The sequence below is a fragment of the Phyllobates terribilis genome, unplaced genomic scaffold, assembly GCF_046119375.1.
Source record: "Phyllobates terribilis strain yellow unplaced genomic scaffold, ASM4611937v1 Scaffold_3__8_contigs__length_932513732, whole genome shotgun sequence".
Lineage (NCBI taxonomy): Eukaryota > Metazoa > Chordata > Amphibia > Anura > Dendrobatidae > Phyllobates > Phyllobates terribilis.
This window is the reverse complement of record NW_027362763.1, coordinates 150,186,057-150,202,069: the sequence shown is the minus strand read 5'-3', so window position 1 is coordinate 150,202,069 and position 16,013 is coordinate 150,186,057.

Here is a 16,013-nt window from a genome sequence, read left to right as displayed (position 1 = left end):
GAGAAGGAAGGAAGAGGAGCGGAGAAGGCTCCAGGAACGAGGAATGAAGGGATCCCAGGGGTGCGGACGGGCGAGTCGCCACCGCACGCCCGAATCCACCTGCGTGGAGGGGTCAGGCCAAAGGGGGAGACCGGTCCCCGAACTAGTGGAGGCAGGAAACGACCCTCAGCTAGAAACCGGAGGCTCTGACATTTTATGTGGCGCAGCCCCTTGCTCCACCCGCTAGGAAGGCACCACATAGGGTCAGGGAAACTGGCGCCAAGTTTACCAAGAGGAGGCCCGAGGCAGCCGGACAGAAGTGTTGGTAAGAAAGGCCAGACAAAGGACACACAAAGGGGGTCCTGTGAAGCGCTCCAAAGTTATCTGGGAGTTGTCTGAGCCCCTCACCTGGTGAGCACAGTACGACGTGGGCAGCCGTTACCTGCAGACGTGGTCTGGATAATAAGAACTGTGAGTAAAGGCCCTGAACTGCATCACTGACTCCGTGTCGTTACTGCTGCTGCCCTGCACCATCACCCCCATCCTCCGCATACACTGCCCTGAGGCTATACTCCTCCCGTGGGGAGTTATGCTACGCTCTGCTGCACCCACAACACCAGCCTTAGCGGTCTGCCCTGTAGCGGCGGTTCACTCTGACCGCAATCCACGGGTGGCGTAGTCGGACATTTAAACATCAAAACCACATAAATAGTTCCGCCACTGGTTTGACCGCCCTGAGCCACGGAACCGGATCGCCTCCACGAAGACTACAACCACCAGCATCCACCAAAAAGGGTCCGGCTCCGGGTGTCCCAAGGCCCAGGGGGTGCGTCAGAACATTTTCATCACCTTTCACAATCACCAATGGGACAAGGCAGGGATGTCCTCTGTCCCCTCTCTTATACATCCTAGTGACGGAGCACCTGCTCTCATCAATTCGCCATAACCCCAATATTAGGTGGATTGAGGTGGGAGGCACCGAGTACAAGTGCTCTCTATTTGCTGATGATGTCCTAGTATATATCACTCAATCACATATATCCATCCCTGCTGTTATGGCTGAAATAGATCACTTTGTTACATGGTAAAATTTTAAAATCAATGCAGCGAAGTCTGAGGCCCTCGATGTCTCCCTCCCTAAATCCATATAGGATTCCATCCAGTCCAACTTTCCCTTTGCCTGGCCCTCACAGGGTATCAAATACTTAGGAATTCCTATTCATAGAGACCTCTCCCATCTATGTTATCTTAATTTTGGGCCCTTTATTGAACAATTCCATACAGACCACGGTTGGCAAGTTAGAACTGTAAGATTCACTACGTGAACCACTGGTGTTTTGTGGAAAAGCACATGTACACCGCGTTCCAAATTATTATGCAAAAAGTGTTTAGGAGTGATAAGGGAAGAATTTGTTTGTTTGTCAGTTAAACTCATTGATGGTGATGTGTGTCAGGGCTCTTTATATCACTGTAAGCAATTGCAGACACCTGTGCTAATTAGTTTGGCAGGTGTGTCCAATGAAAGGAAAGACTACTTAAGAAGGCTCTCTCACATTATTAAGCAGCCTACATTTTCTGCCAAAATGGGAAAGAAAAAGGATGTGTCGGCTGCTGAGAAGCAACAAATTGTGGAGTGTTTAGGTCAAGGCATGACTACAATCAACATTGTGCGATGATCAGGATGAAGTGTCTTGGCAATCAAGAAGTATGTAGCTGATTCACAGTACACACGTGTGCGTGCTGATAAGGGCAAATTGAGGACTCTTTCCTACAGGCAATTACGTCAGGTTGAAAGAGCAGCGGCAAAAAAGCCTTGTCATAGCAGCAGACAAGTTTTTGAAGCTGCTTGTGCCTCCAACGTCCCCCGAACAACAAGATGCAGGGTCCTTCAGAGGTTTGCAGCTGTGCATACGCCATCCTGTCGACCTCCTCTATCCACTTCACACAAGCAGAAACGGCTCCAGTGGGCCAAACATTACATGAAGACTGATTTCAAAACTGTTTTGTTCACGGATGAGTGCCGTGCAGCGCTCGATGGTCCAGATGAATGGAGTGGAGGATGGCTGGTTGATGGACACCCCACGCAAACACGGCTACAGCGCCAACAAGGAGGAGGTGGAGTAATGTTTTGGGCTGGAATCATGGGGAGAGAGATTGTCGGCCCCTTTAGGATCCCTGAAGGCGCTAAAGATGAACTCCATAATGTATGTGGATTTTCTCAAACAGCACTTCCTGCCATGGTTCAAGAAGAAGAACCGTGTATTTCACAGCAAGATCATTTTTCTGCATGATAATGCACCATCTCATGCTGCACATAAAACATCTGCATCTCTGGCTGATATGGGCATAAAAGGGGACAAACTTATGGTGTGACCCCCATGCTCCCCTGACCTCTACCCCATTCAGAACCTTTGGAGCATCATTAAAAGGAGTGTCTATGATGGCGGGAGGCAGTTCACATCTAAGCAACAGCTCTGGGAGGGTATTCTGTCCTCATGCAAAACAATTGAAGCAGAAACCATCCAAAACCTGACAAATTCAATGGACGAGAGAGTTCAGAAGCTCCTTTCGAACAAGGGGTCCTATGTGAAAATGTAACATCACCTAGAATAAAGTTTTGAGTTGAAAACTGTTTGATTTCAGTTTCTAACAACCTTATAATTTCAAAAATGACCATTTTTTTGGTCTTTATTAAAATGAAAAGGTTGATCGAAAAGTTTGGGGGATCTAAGAGTGTGGCAACCCAGTAGTCATGATTACTTCGAATTCTGACAATATGAGGGTCATGCTGCAGGTAGTGCAGCAAGAAGGCACTTATGTGTCTTGCGCATCTCGGAGCCCCAAAATTATTTTCCGGGCTAGATGCAGCTAAAAATTATTTTTAATTTTAAATCTGGTGAAGCTTATTATAGATGGCCTAATAGGATCAGTGCTGCACACTGCTACAAAGCCCAAATTATTTTCCAGTCAAGATACAGATAAACATGATTAGTAATTTGAAAGCTTAAAACGGTTGGTAGGGTGATTTTAACCAATCATCAAGCTTTTACTCTCCCCAGGATGACACAGGGGTAGAAAAGTCGTTTCGGATCCATGATTTATTCATCTTTATGAACGTGAGTCTGTCTACATTATCAGTGGAGAGCCGCGTGCGCTTATCTGTCAGCACACCACCAGCAGCGCTGAACACACGTTCAGACAGAACGCTGGCTGCGGGGCATGACAAGATCTCCAAGGCGTAAGTGGCTAGCTCCGGCCATTTATCCAGATTGGAAGCCCAAAAAGAGCAAGGGTCCAGTGACACAGTTGAGTGCTGAACACTTGACGGTCCCACGGTTGGCAAGTTGGAACTGTGAGATTCACTACGTGCACCACTGGTATTTTGTGGAAAAGCACATATAAGATTCTGCAACAGTCTCTGCTGATACTCCTGCATGCGTGCATCCCTTTCTATGGCAGGAATAATTTCTGCAAATTTACTTTTGTACCGGGGATCTAACAGTGTGGCAACCCAGTAGTCAGGATTATTTCTAATTCTCACAATTCGAGGGTCATGTTGCAGGTAGTGCAGCAAGAAGGCACTCATGTGTGTTGCGCATCCAGGAGCACCAAGACCCTGTTGTGTTGGTGGCGAGGTAACAATCATGCTTCCTTCCTCTGTCCTCTCCCCCCAACCTCGCACAACAGAACTGTGATCAAGGTCTCCCTCATCTGATGAGTCTTCCATCAGTTCGTCCTCCACTTCTTCCTGGGCTCCTGCACCTTCCTCACTAGTTTGGCTGCTACCATGCGCCCTGGTAAAATCATCTCCCCCACCCTCACATGCCTGCCGCCTTGGTGCTGCCGACCGTCTGGACCTTGCAGATGTTAGCCCTTCCGCATACAACTCCTCCTCCTCTACTTCCTCCACCTCCTCTTGTGCCACCACCTGACTCCGAATTCTGTTTAACATGTGCTCCAGCATGTAAATCACCGGAATAGTCATGCTGATAATGGCATCGTCAGCACTAAACATCTTCGTCGCCATTTCAAAACTGTGCAGAAGGGTGCATAGGTCCCTGATCTGAGACCACTCCTCCAGCGTGATTTGCCCCACCTCTGAATCTCGTTGGCCCAGGCTATACGTCAGAACGTATTGCACCAGGGCTTGTCGGTGCTGCCACAGTCGCTGCAACATGTGCAGAGTTGAATTCCACCGGGTAGGCACATCGCATTTTAGCCGGTGAAGTGGCAGGCCCAACGACTTCTGTAGAGATGTAAGTCGCTGAGCTGCGGGATGCGAACGGCGGAAGTGAGCACACAGCGACCGTGCCCTCTGCAGAAGGCCATCTAGTCTGGGATAGTGGGCTAAAAATTGCTGGACAACCAGGTTCAACACGTGAGCCATACAAGGCACGTGTGTGACATTGCCCCGGCGAAGGGCCGCACCCAGGTTTGCAGCATTGTCGCACACGGCCTTCCCTGGTTTCAGGTCCAGTGGAGACAACCATTCATGAAATTGGTTCTCCAGAGCTGACCACAACTCCTCAGCTGTGTGACTCACATTTCCCAGACATTTCAATGTAAAAACCGCCTGATGACGTTGAGCCCTACTGCCAGCATAGTAAGGAGGTGTGCAGGATCCCTTCTGCGCAGTTAGAAAGCTTGTGGCATGACCAGACAGGCTTTGGGTGCAGGTGGAAGACCGAGAGGAGGTTGAGGAGGCAGAAGCAGTGGAGGAACTTTGACATAAAGAGGATTGACGCACAACTCGTGGGGACGGCAAGACTTGGACAGCAGCCCCTTGTCCTGCTGTCACCATAGTTACCCAGTGCCCAGTCAGCGACATCTAACGCCCCTGTCCATGCCTACTCGTCCAAGTGTCTGTGGTGAAATGCACCCTGTCACACACAGAGTTTCTCAAAGAAGCGGTGATGTTGTGTGCGACATGCTGGTGGAGCGCAGGCACACCTTTCTTTGAGAAGTAGTGCCGACTGGGCATCTGGTACTGGGGCACTGCGACGGACATAAGGTCTCGAAAATCCTCTGTGTCCACCAGGCGGAAAGGCAGCATTTCTGTAGCCAAGAGCTTGCAGATGGTGAAATTCAACCTCTTAGCTTTCTCATGGCTAGGAGGAAATGGTCTTTTACTTGTCCACATCTGAGGGACCGAGGGCTGGCTATTGTGCTTAGACGGGGTTGTTAAGGGTGTCCCCGGCAAACTGCCGGTCTGTGAGGAAGATGCAGGCGGACATGTTAGGTTGCCTTGATCCAAAGGTGGTGCTATCGATGTCGGACAGCGCTCAAGACCAGCTGGTGTTACCACCTCCAAAGAAAATGATGACCTGCCAATCACGCTGGCTGTTGCGGGTAAAGAGGTGGCAGGTCTGCGCCCCAAAACAGGTGTGAATGCTGTCCCCCCAGTCACAGAGGATGAAGAGGCCGCGGATGCACAAGATATGGCAGACGGTGGTTGGCCCGGCCGGCTAGACCGCATTGTAGCAAACTGAGCTTCCCACTGCAACTTATGCTTCATGTCCATGTGCCGGTTCATGCATGAAGTACTCAAACTATGTATTTTTTGGCCTCTACTTAGCTTTTGCTGACAAATGTTACAGATAACATGAGTTGGGTCATCTTTATCGATCTGAAAAAATGCCCAGGCTATGCAAGGCTTAGCACCCATGCGACCTGAAGAGCCACCACGACCACGACTTGTGGTGAGAGGCAGAGTTGTGTTTGAGGATGCAGTTGTTGACGTGCTTCCAGTACTACGTCTCTGTCCAGGAAGGCGCAACCTGACCTCGTCGTCACTAGCATCTTCCTCCACCTCCTCTGCTGACCTCATCTCTTGGCTGACTGTGGGTTGACAGTAAGTGGGATCTCCGACCTCATCATCATCACCCTGTGCGTTATCACACCCGCCGTCCTCAGAGCCAACCTGTTCCTGCCCTGACAAAAAACTAAAGTTGTCGCTCCAATCAGGTATTTGAGTCTTATCATCGTCTTCCTCATTGTCTCCACCAACAGGAGTTACAGTTTGGGAATGAGGGTCTACATTATGGTCAGAACCTTCTGCGTCTGGTCCTGGATCCGACTCATAAAGATTCTGGGCATCAGTGCAGATCATTTCCTCGTCTGGATTCACAGAAGCGCTGGAGTTGACCTCTGATTCCCAGGCTATAGTATGAGTAAACAGCTCTGCAGACTCAACCATCTGTTCTACCTCATACTCAGACGGGCAGCTGGAGATTTGGGAGCTGTGAGGAAGCAAGTGCGATTTGGGTGACACCTTTGAGGACTGGAGTATTTGTGATGTTGAAGTTGATGTGGAGGAGAGCCCACTTAAAGGAGCACTTGATATCCGTTGAAGCACCTGCTGTTTTTGTGCCTCATCTGGAATTTGTAGCGATTGGCGTGGCCGTAAGAAAGGGATCTTATCACATTGTCCGCTAAAAGAAGTAGACATTTTAGTTTGGCTGGAAGATGGTCTTTCTTCTGCACCTACCCCACGGACACAACCTTTTTTCCCCTTCCCAACACGCCTATTCCCCTTTCCACCAGCAGCAGGCCTTTTTCCACTCATTTTGGTGGTTAACTAATTCACAACTCTGGAGTTGTTTGCACAAAAAAACAATGGATGGTAACCGAGCAGAGCTGAGTGGCCAAACTGTGGTATTAGGCCAAAACTATTGGCTGGGTTAGATGCAGAAAAAAATTATTTTTAATTTGCAACCTGATGGAGGTCAGTATAGATGGACTAATAGACCAAGTCCCACACACTGCTAGAAGCCCAAATATTTTTTCAGAGCTAGATGCAGAAAAAAATTATTTTTAATTTGCAACCTGATGGAGGTCAGTATAGATGGACTAATAGACCAAGTCCCACACACCGCTAGAAGCCCAAATATTTTTTCAGAGCTAGATGCAGAAAAAAATTATATTCAATTTGAAACCTGCTGGACGTCAGTATAGAAGGACTAATAGAACAAGTCCCACACACTGCTAGAAGCCCAAATATTTTTTCAGAGCTAAATGAAGAAAAAAATTATTTTTAATTTGCAACCTGATGGAGGTCAGTATAGATGGACTAATAGACCAAGTCCCACACACTGCTAGAAGCCCAAATATTTTTTCAGAGCTAGATGCAGAAAAAAATTATTTTTAATTTGCAACCTGATGGAGGTCAGTATAGATGGACTAATAGACCAAGTCCCACACACCGCTGGAAGCCCAAATATTTTTTCAGAGCTAGATGCAGAAAATTTTTTTATTCAATTTGCAACCTGATGGAGGTCAGTATAGATGGACTAATAGACCAAGTCCCACACACTGCTAGAAGCCCAAATATTTTTTCAGAGCTAGATGCAGAAAAAAATTATTTTTAATTTGCAACCTGATGGAGGTCAGTATAGATGGACTAATAGACCAAGTCCCACACACTTCTAGAAGCCCAAATATTTTTTCAGAGCTAGATGCAGAAAAAAATTATTTTTAATTTGCAACCTGATGGAGGTCAGTATAGATGGACTAATAGAACAAGTCCCACACGCTGCTAGAAGCCCAAATATTTTTTCAGAGATAAATGAAGAAAAAAATTATTTTTAATTTGCAACCTGATGGAGGTCAGTATAGATGGACTAATAGACCAAGTCCCACACACTGCTAGAAGCCCAAATATTTTTTCAGAGCTAGATGCAGAAAAAAATTATTTTTAATTTGCAATCTGATGGAGGTCAGTATAGATGGACTAATAGACCAAGTCCCACACACCGCTAGAAGCCCAAATATTTTTTCAGAGCTAGATGCAGAAAAAAATTATATTCAATTTGCAACCTGCTGGAGGTCAGTATAGAAGGACTAATAGAACAAGTCCCACACACTGCTAGAAGCCCAAATATTTTTTCAGAGCTAAATGAAGAAAAAAATTATTTTTAATTTGCAACCTGATGGAGGTCAGTATAGATGGACTAATAGACCAAGCCCCACACACTGCTAGAAGCCCAAATATTTTTTCAGAGCTAGATGCAGAAAAAAATTATATTCAGTTTGCAACCTGATGGAGGTCAGTATAGATGGACTAATAGAATGATGCTATGCCCAAAAGATTTTACTTCACTAGGTGCAGTAAAAAAATTGGTATTCTATACACAGGTGGTATATCTTGCAACACAGATAGGCTACTCCACTGACTAACACACTCTGCAATAGGCCAAAAAGGATTAGCTTTGCTAGATTCAGCCAAATGCTGTGAAAAAAACTTGCACAGCACTGGCACAGACCTGCCTGGCAAAAACTGATAGGAACTGATGTAACCTAGTCCTGAAAAGGACTCCAATTACAATTAGTCTTTACTCCCACAATCTATCTATTTAAGAGCACAGACCTGCCTGATAAAAGTCGTAGGAAATGCTGTAACCTAGTCCTTAAAAGGACTGCAATCACAACTATTCCCTACTCCCAAGCTATCTGTATATTTGTGCGAAAATTGGCTTGAAATTAACAAGGTATAGCGCACACAGCAACAGCGGTGCCGTCTAACACGCAGCTGCAGCAGTGAGAAAATGGTGGCGACGGGGAAAATGGCTTGGTCTTATAGGGCAAGGACATGTGACATACACTGCCAATCACACATGCCCTTGCTTGTGTGAAAAAAAGCACTTCGCTCCGTGTGTGCGCTGCTGATAGGCTGACAGATTGCACCTCCCCACTGCAAATGCGGGAAAGAGAAAAAAAAATGGAGATCTTCATTGTTCCTGCAGAGATCCATCCCCTGCCCCTCCCCCCGCCCCGCTGTACACTCAAACTGCGTATTAACATTAATTTTCATCATTACTGAGAAAAAATCCAGTTATGATTTTGGTGCACGAACAGTTATCGAACATAACCTCGAACAGCCGAATTTTTCTCAAATTGTTCGTGTTCGCCGACCGGCTCGAACACCGCCCAAAACAGCTCGAATTTGAGATTGGCGAACAGTTCGAGTAGAACAACGCTCATCTCTAGTTGACACTACCCGGAAACAGCTGGCGTGCTGGAACCAGGCTGGGCAGGAGGGAGTATCCGTGCCAAAGACACTGCTGGCAAGCAGCTGGCAGTGCTGGAACCCAGGGTAAATACTAAAAACAGAGTGGAGCCAGAGGCCTAATTGCAGCACGTTTAAAATCAGTAGTAGTGTGAATGTGGACAGAGCAGGAGAAATTGCCGTACGCACAGCTGGGGAACTGCTGACGTTACTGAACTCCAATAACACGGCAGCAAGTGTTGACTGTGCAGACGGCACTTCTGAGCGCCAACTGGCGGTGTTGGAGCTCAGGGATAATACTGAAAACAGAGGAGCCAGAGGTGTAATTGGAGCAACTTTAAAATCTGTAGTAGTGAGAATGTGGACAGAGCAGGAGAATTTGCCGGAAACACAGCTGGGGATCAGCTGACGTTACTGAACCCCAATAACACTGGAGCAAGCATTGACTGTGCAGACGGCACTTCTGAGCAGCAACTGGCGGTGTTGGAGCTCAGGGATTACAGTTCAGGTGGTAGAAACATGAACACAACAGGAGACCTGGATACTGTTGCCTACCAATTATTTATTCTGGAAGAGGACTGGCAAATTCATGCGAGATCCAGGCCTTGTTCATTTTCAGAAAAGTAAGCCGGTCAACGTTATCGGAGGATAGTCGCATGCGACGGTCTGTTAGTACACCACCTGCGGCACTAAAGATGCGTTCCGATAATGCACTAGCAGCAGGGCAAGCTAGCACCTCCAATGCATACTGGCTAAGCTCTGGCCATGCATCCAGCATAGAGACCCAAAACTTGAAGGGGGAAGAGCCGTCTGGGAGTACACTGAGAGGGCAAGACATGTAGTCTGTCACCATCTGACGGAAACGTTGCCTCCTGCTGACTGGAGCCATCTGTGATGGTGTAGACATTTGCGGCGGCGGGGACACAAAACTTTGCCACATTTGGGCCATACTGGTCTTGCCTTGTGCTGAGGCGCTGCTTCTGCTCCCTCTTTGTGCAGAGCTTCCTCCACTGCCTCGACGCACTGAGCTGCTTTGTAAAGCACTAGCAGCACTGCTCTCGGTTGGAATGGAGAACATGATGGAATGCACCAGTGCGCCTTGGTACTCCCGCATTTTACGCTCCCGGTTCAACGGTGTTATGAGGCTTTGTAAGTTATCCCGGTAGCGAGGATCTAGGAGGGTGGACACCCAATAATCAGCCGTGTTGAGAATGTGGGTGATGTGGGAGTCTTTTCTTAGGCACTGCAGCATGAAATCAACCATGTGCTGCAGACTGCCAACTGGCCAAGAAACGCTGTCCCCTGCTTGAGGCGTGATCTCTGCCTCCTCTGCATCACCCCACCCTCGCTCTAGATACTGACTACTAGAGCATTGTGTACCTCCCTCCTCTGGACAGATGTCTTCCTCCTCCATTGACTCCTCCTCATCCTCCTCACAAAGTGTCCCCTGCCTAGGCCTTTGTGAGGAACCACGTTGCGCAGATTGCACAGAAGCAGATGGCATTTGTGACTCCTCATCCTCCACCTCTTCCAAAACCTCGTCCCTTAGTGCTTGCAGTGTTTTTTCAAGCAGGCAGATAAGGGGGATAGTCATGCTGACTAGTGCATCATCTGCACTCGCCATCCGCGTGGAAAAATCAAAGGCACGCAAAACGTGGCAAATGTCCTTCATAGTGGCCCACTCAGTGGTGGTGAAGTGTGAATGGCGTGCACTGCGACTTGTTTGCCCCTGCGGCAGCTGGTACTCCATTACTGCTGCCTGCTGCTCACACAACCTCTTCAACATATGTAACGTTGAATTCCACCTGGTGGGTAGGTCACATATGATGCGATGTTCCGGAAGACGTAATCGGCGCTGCAGAGCTGCAATGCGCGATCTTGCGTTGCTGGAACGCCGCAAGTGAGCGCACTCTATGCGGACCTTGTGAATCAGTGCATCAAGATCCAGATTGTCCCTCAAAAAACTCTGCACGACCAAGTTGAGCACATGTGCCAGACATGGGATGTGAGTGAGGTTGCCTAGGCCCAGAGCTGCCACCAGATTTCGGCCATTGTCACACACTACCATGCCTGGCTGGAGATTCGCTGGCACAAAACCACACGTCGCTCTGCTGCTTGATGGCATTCCAGAGCTCCTGCGCTGTGTGGCTTCGATTCCCCAAAGAAATTAATTTTAATACGGCCTGTTGACGTTTGGCCACGGCTGTGCTCATAACGGTCATCATAACAGGTAACCGTTCACGGGTCGATGTGGAGGTAGACCGTGAAGGCTCCAGCAGCGCGGATTTAGAGGAACTGGAGTTTGAGGAGGAGTCAATGTGTACAGACTGGATTCCTGCAATCCTTGGAGTTGGCAGAACACGTACAGCGCCACTCTCAAGATCTGTACCCGGCTCCACAACATTTACCCAATGGGCAGTGAGGGAAAGGTATCGTCCCAGTCCATGCTTACTGGTCCACGCATCGGTGGTCAGGTGGACCTTGCTACTGACGGCGTTTTGAAGCGCATGTTTAATTTTTCCCTCCACATGCTGTTGCAGGGCAGGGACCTCTTGCCTGGTGAAATAAAAGCGGCTGGGCACGTTGTATTGTGGGACTGCCAATGCCATAAAGTTATGGAAGGTGTCAGTCTCCACCAGCCTGAATGATAGCATTTCAAGGGCCAGTAGTTTAGCAATGCCAGCATTCAGAGCCTATGCTCGGGGGTGGTTTGCCGAGTATGGGCGCCTTTTCTCCCATGCCTGTGCTAACGATGGCTGTAGACTGGCCTGGGAGTGTGAGGATTAGTGTTGAGCCACCCCCGTAGTGTTCGAGTTCGGTTCGGTCCGTCGAACACCCGTATGTTCGCCGAACTGTTCGTCGAACTGTTCAACGAACACCTTCGAACACCGTTAAAACCAATGGCAGGCAAACAAAAACACATAGAAACACATAGAAAACACCTTCAAAGGTGTCCAAAATCTGACAAACTGCTCAGAAGACACAACTAACACATGGAAAAGTGACAAGAACATATAGTCATGCGAAAAGAAAAGAGGTGGAGGAGTAAAAGGAGGGGGAGACCCAGATTTAGGCATGTCCTGCCCTTCTAAAACCAAAAAAGTGCGAAGCCGACACGGCCAGTCCGTTCCTGCCCGTGCGACCTCCGTGTCGCCGGGTTTGTGCCAGAGCTGCGGTGGACCCTGACGGCCAGCCCCCCTCTCCCAATACTGGTGCCTGTCCGCTGGTGGGTGGAGAGAGCCCCCCTGCGGTGGAGGCAGATCTAAGCTTTTTAATTTAAATTGTCTCTCTAATTTGAATGAGTACACTTTAAATCCTTTTACAGGGATCTATTGGAGGGCAAGTCTGATGCCAGCAGCAGCGGGAATTCCAGCTCCAGTAGCGTCCACTAAAACTGCTGCAGTTAAAAAGCTTTTATAAGGATCGAGCTTGGCGGTCCACCACAAGGCATCCTACCGCCAATCCCAGCCCCTGTGCCTTGGGGTGCCTCCCGATGCTCTTCACTGAGTGTCCCGGGGGCCCGAAGCATTTCCTTTGAAAAACTTAAGTGTCCAAACTACAGGTGGTGTAGCTTTCTGAACAGCTGGGATAATCCGCTGACTAGCAGACACTGCTACTAGGCACAAAGTATTTCCTGGGCTAGATGCAGTTAAAAATTTGTAATTAGATACTCTCGTTGGATGCTGAGAAAGCATTCCATAGAGTTTCCTGGCACGCCATATATTATTCTCTTAAAAAGCTTGGGGTAGGGCGTCTAGGGGACCATTTTATAGGCAAAATCATGGCCCTGTATCGCAATATGTCACCTAGGCTGAAGATAAATGGAACATTTTCATCACCTTTCATAATCACCAATGGGACAAGGCAGGGATGTCCTCTGTCCCCTCTCTTATACATCCTAGTGACGGAGCACCTGCTCTCATCAATTCGCCATAACCCCAATATTAGGTGGATTGAGGTGGGAGGCACCGAGTACAAGTGCTCTGCATTTGCTGATGATGTCCTAGTATATATCACTCAATCACATATATCCATCCATGCTGTTATGGCTGAAATAGATCACTTTGTTACATGGTCAAATTTTAAAATCAATGCAGCGAAGTCTGAGGCCCTCGATGTCTCCCTCCCCACATCCATATAGGATTCCATCCAGTTCAACTTTCCCTTTGCCTGGCCCTCACAGGGTATCAAATACTTAGGAATTCGTATTCATAGAGACCTCTCCCGTCTATGTTATCTTCATTTTGGGCCCTTTATTGAACAACTCCATACAGACCACGGTTGGCAAGTTAGAACTGTAAGATTCACTACGTAAACCACTGGTGTTTTGTGGAAAAGCACATGTACACTGTGTTCCAAATTATTATGCAAAAAATGTTTATGAGTGATAAGGGAAGAATTTTTTTGTTTGTCAGTTAAACTCATTGATGGTGATGTGTGTCAGGGCTCTTTATATCACTGTAAGCAATTGCAGACACCTGTGCTAATTAGTTTGGCAGGTGTGTCCAATGAAAGGCAAGACTACTTAAGAAGGCTGTCCCACATTATTAAGCAGTCTACATATTCTGCCAAAATGGGAAAGAAAAAGGATGTGTCGGATGCTGAGAAGCAACAAATTGTGCAGAGTTTAGGTCAAGGCATGACTACAATCAACATTGCCAAGATACTTCATCCTGATCATCGCACAATCAAGAGGTATGTAGCTGATTCACAGTACACACATGTGCGTGCTCATAAGGGAAAATTGAGGACTCTTTCTTACAATCAATTACGTCAGGTTAAAAGAGCAGCGGCAAAAAAGCCTTGTCATAGCAGCAGACAAGTTTTTGAAGCTGCTGGTGCCTCCAACGTCCCCTGAACAACAAGATGCAGGGTCCTTCAGAGGTTTGCAGCTGTGCGTAAGCCATCCTGTCGACCTCCTCTATCCACTGTACACAAGCAGAAACGGCTCCAGTGGGCCAAACAATACATGGAGACTGACTTCAAAACTGTTTTTTTCACCGATGAGTGCCGTGCAACGCTCGATGGTCCAGATGGATGGAGTGGAGGATGGCTGGTTGATGGACACCCCACGCAAACACGGCTACGGCGCCAACAAGGAAGAGGTGGAGTAATGTTTTGGGCTGGAATCATGGTGAGAGAGATTGTTGGCCCCTTTAGGATCCCTGAAGGGGTAAAGATGAACTCCATAATGTATGTGGAGTTTCTCAAACAGCACTTCCTGCCATGGTTCAAGAAGAAGAACCCTGTATTCCGCAGCAAGATCATTTTCATGCATGATAATGCACCGTCTCATGCTGCACATAACACATCTGCATCTCTGGCTGATATGGGCATAAAAGGGGACAAACTTATGGTGTGACCCCCCATGCTCCCCTGACCTCAACCCCCTTGAGAACCTCTGGAGCATCATCAATAGGAATGTCTATGATGGCGGGAGGCAGTTCACATGTAAGCAACAGCTCTGGGAGGGTATTCTGTCCTCATGCAAAACAATTGAAGCAGAAACCATCCAAAACCTGACAAATTCAATGGACAAGAGAGTTCAGAATCTCCTTTCGAACAAGGGGTCCTATGTGCAAATGTAACATCACCTAGAATAAAGTTTTGAGTTGAAAATGACCATTTTTTTGTTCTTTATTAAAATGAAAAGGTTGATCGAAGAGTGTGGATGATCTAAGAGAGTGGCAACCCAGTAGTCAGGATTATTTTGAATTCTGAGAATCTGAGGGTCATGTTGCAGGTAGTTCAGCAAGAAGGCACTCATGTGTCTTGTGCATCTAGGTGTTAGAAACTTGCTCTTAGGTTTTTTCCTTTGCTGGTCACATGACCTTGTTGGCCTATTTAATCCTGCTCCGCCCTTCTGGCTTTGCTGGACTTCATTGTATAACTACTTTCTAGCTAGCCTGTGCTCTGTATCTAACTCTGTTAGTTTGCTTGGTCTACGGACCTCTATGTTCTATATATTTTGTTTGTTCGTCTGTCTGCTACTATTTCTGTTAGGAGGTGTCCCATTTTCCTCCCAGTCCCAGTACTTGTAGGGATTCCTTCCCCACATCTATAGGTCTCCGTACAGACTAGCTGAGGACTTTAGCAGGTCTGATCGCAGGATCAGGTCCCCTGTTACATCGTAGGGATCAAGCTGAGTTCTATCGTAGGGACAGATCTCCTCTCTTTCCTTAGCTCTGGTAGCAGAACATAACAGTAAGTCCAGCCTGCAAATTCTCTAAGGAAAGATTTTTCTGTTACATCATGGTGTTGGTTCAGGATTTGGCTCATCGCCTGCAGGGACTCTCTTTGGAGGTGGCCGAGCTCCGTCAGCACGTGAGTAACTGTCCTGGAGCACATTTCTTGGAGCCTAAGGTATGTTTGCCGGATTTATTTTTTGGTGAACACCGAGAATTTTTTTCATTTAAAAATGCTTGCTTATTGTATTTTCGTTTGAGACCCAAGTCCTCTGGGGATGAATCCCAGCGCATAGGGTTCATAATGTCACGTTTGCGCAAAGAGCCTCAGGAGTGGGCCTTTTCTTTGCAACCTAGTGATACATGCTTCAGATCAGTGGATAGTTTTTTTTCTGCTTTGGGACTATTATATGATGATCCTGACCGTGTCGCATCAGCTGAGACTGAGTTGAGACGTTTGAAACAGGGATCAGGTAATGTGGAAAAATATTGTACTCATTTCCGTCGTTGGTCTACTCAAACAGGGTGGAACGATTCTGCTCTGAAAAGTCTATTTCTTGCTGGGCTCAATGAAAGGGTTAAAGACCTGCTAATTGCTTATCCTACACCTGAAGATTTGCAACAGGCTATGCAATTAGCTATACGGGTGGATAGGAGACTGCGTGCAAGGGTTAATGAGAGCAAATCCTCTGCTATGTCAGTTTCTGGTTATGAGAATGTGTGTACTAACAGTGGTGAACCGATGGAGAATGGATCGGTGGCACCTCGCTCTCAAGAAAAAGACCGTAGATTTTTTGAAGGCTTGTGTTTCTATTGCGGAAAATCTGGTCATTTGATTAAAGGCT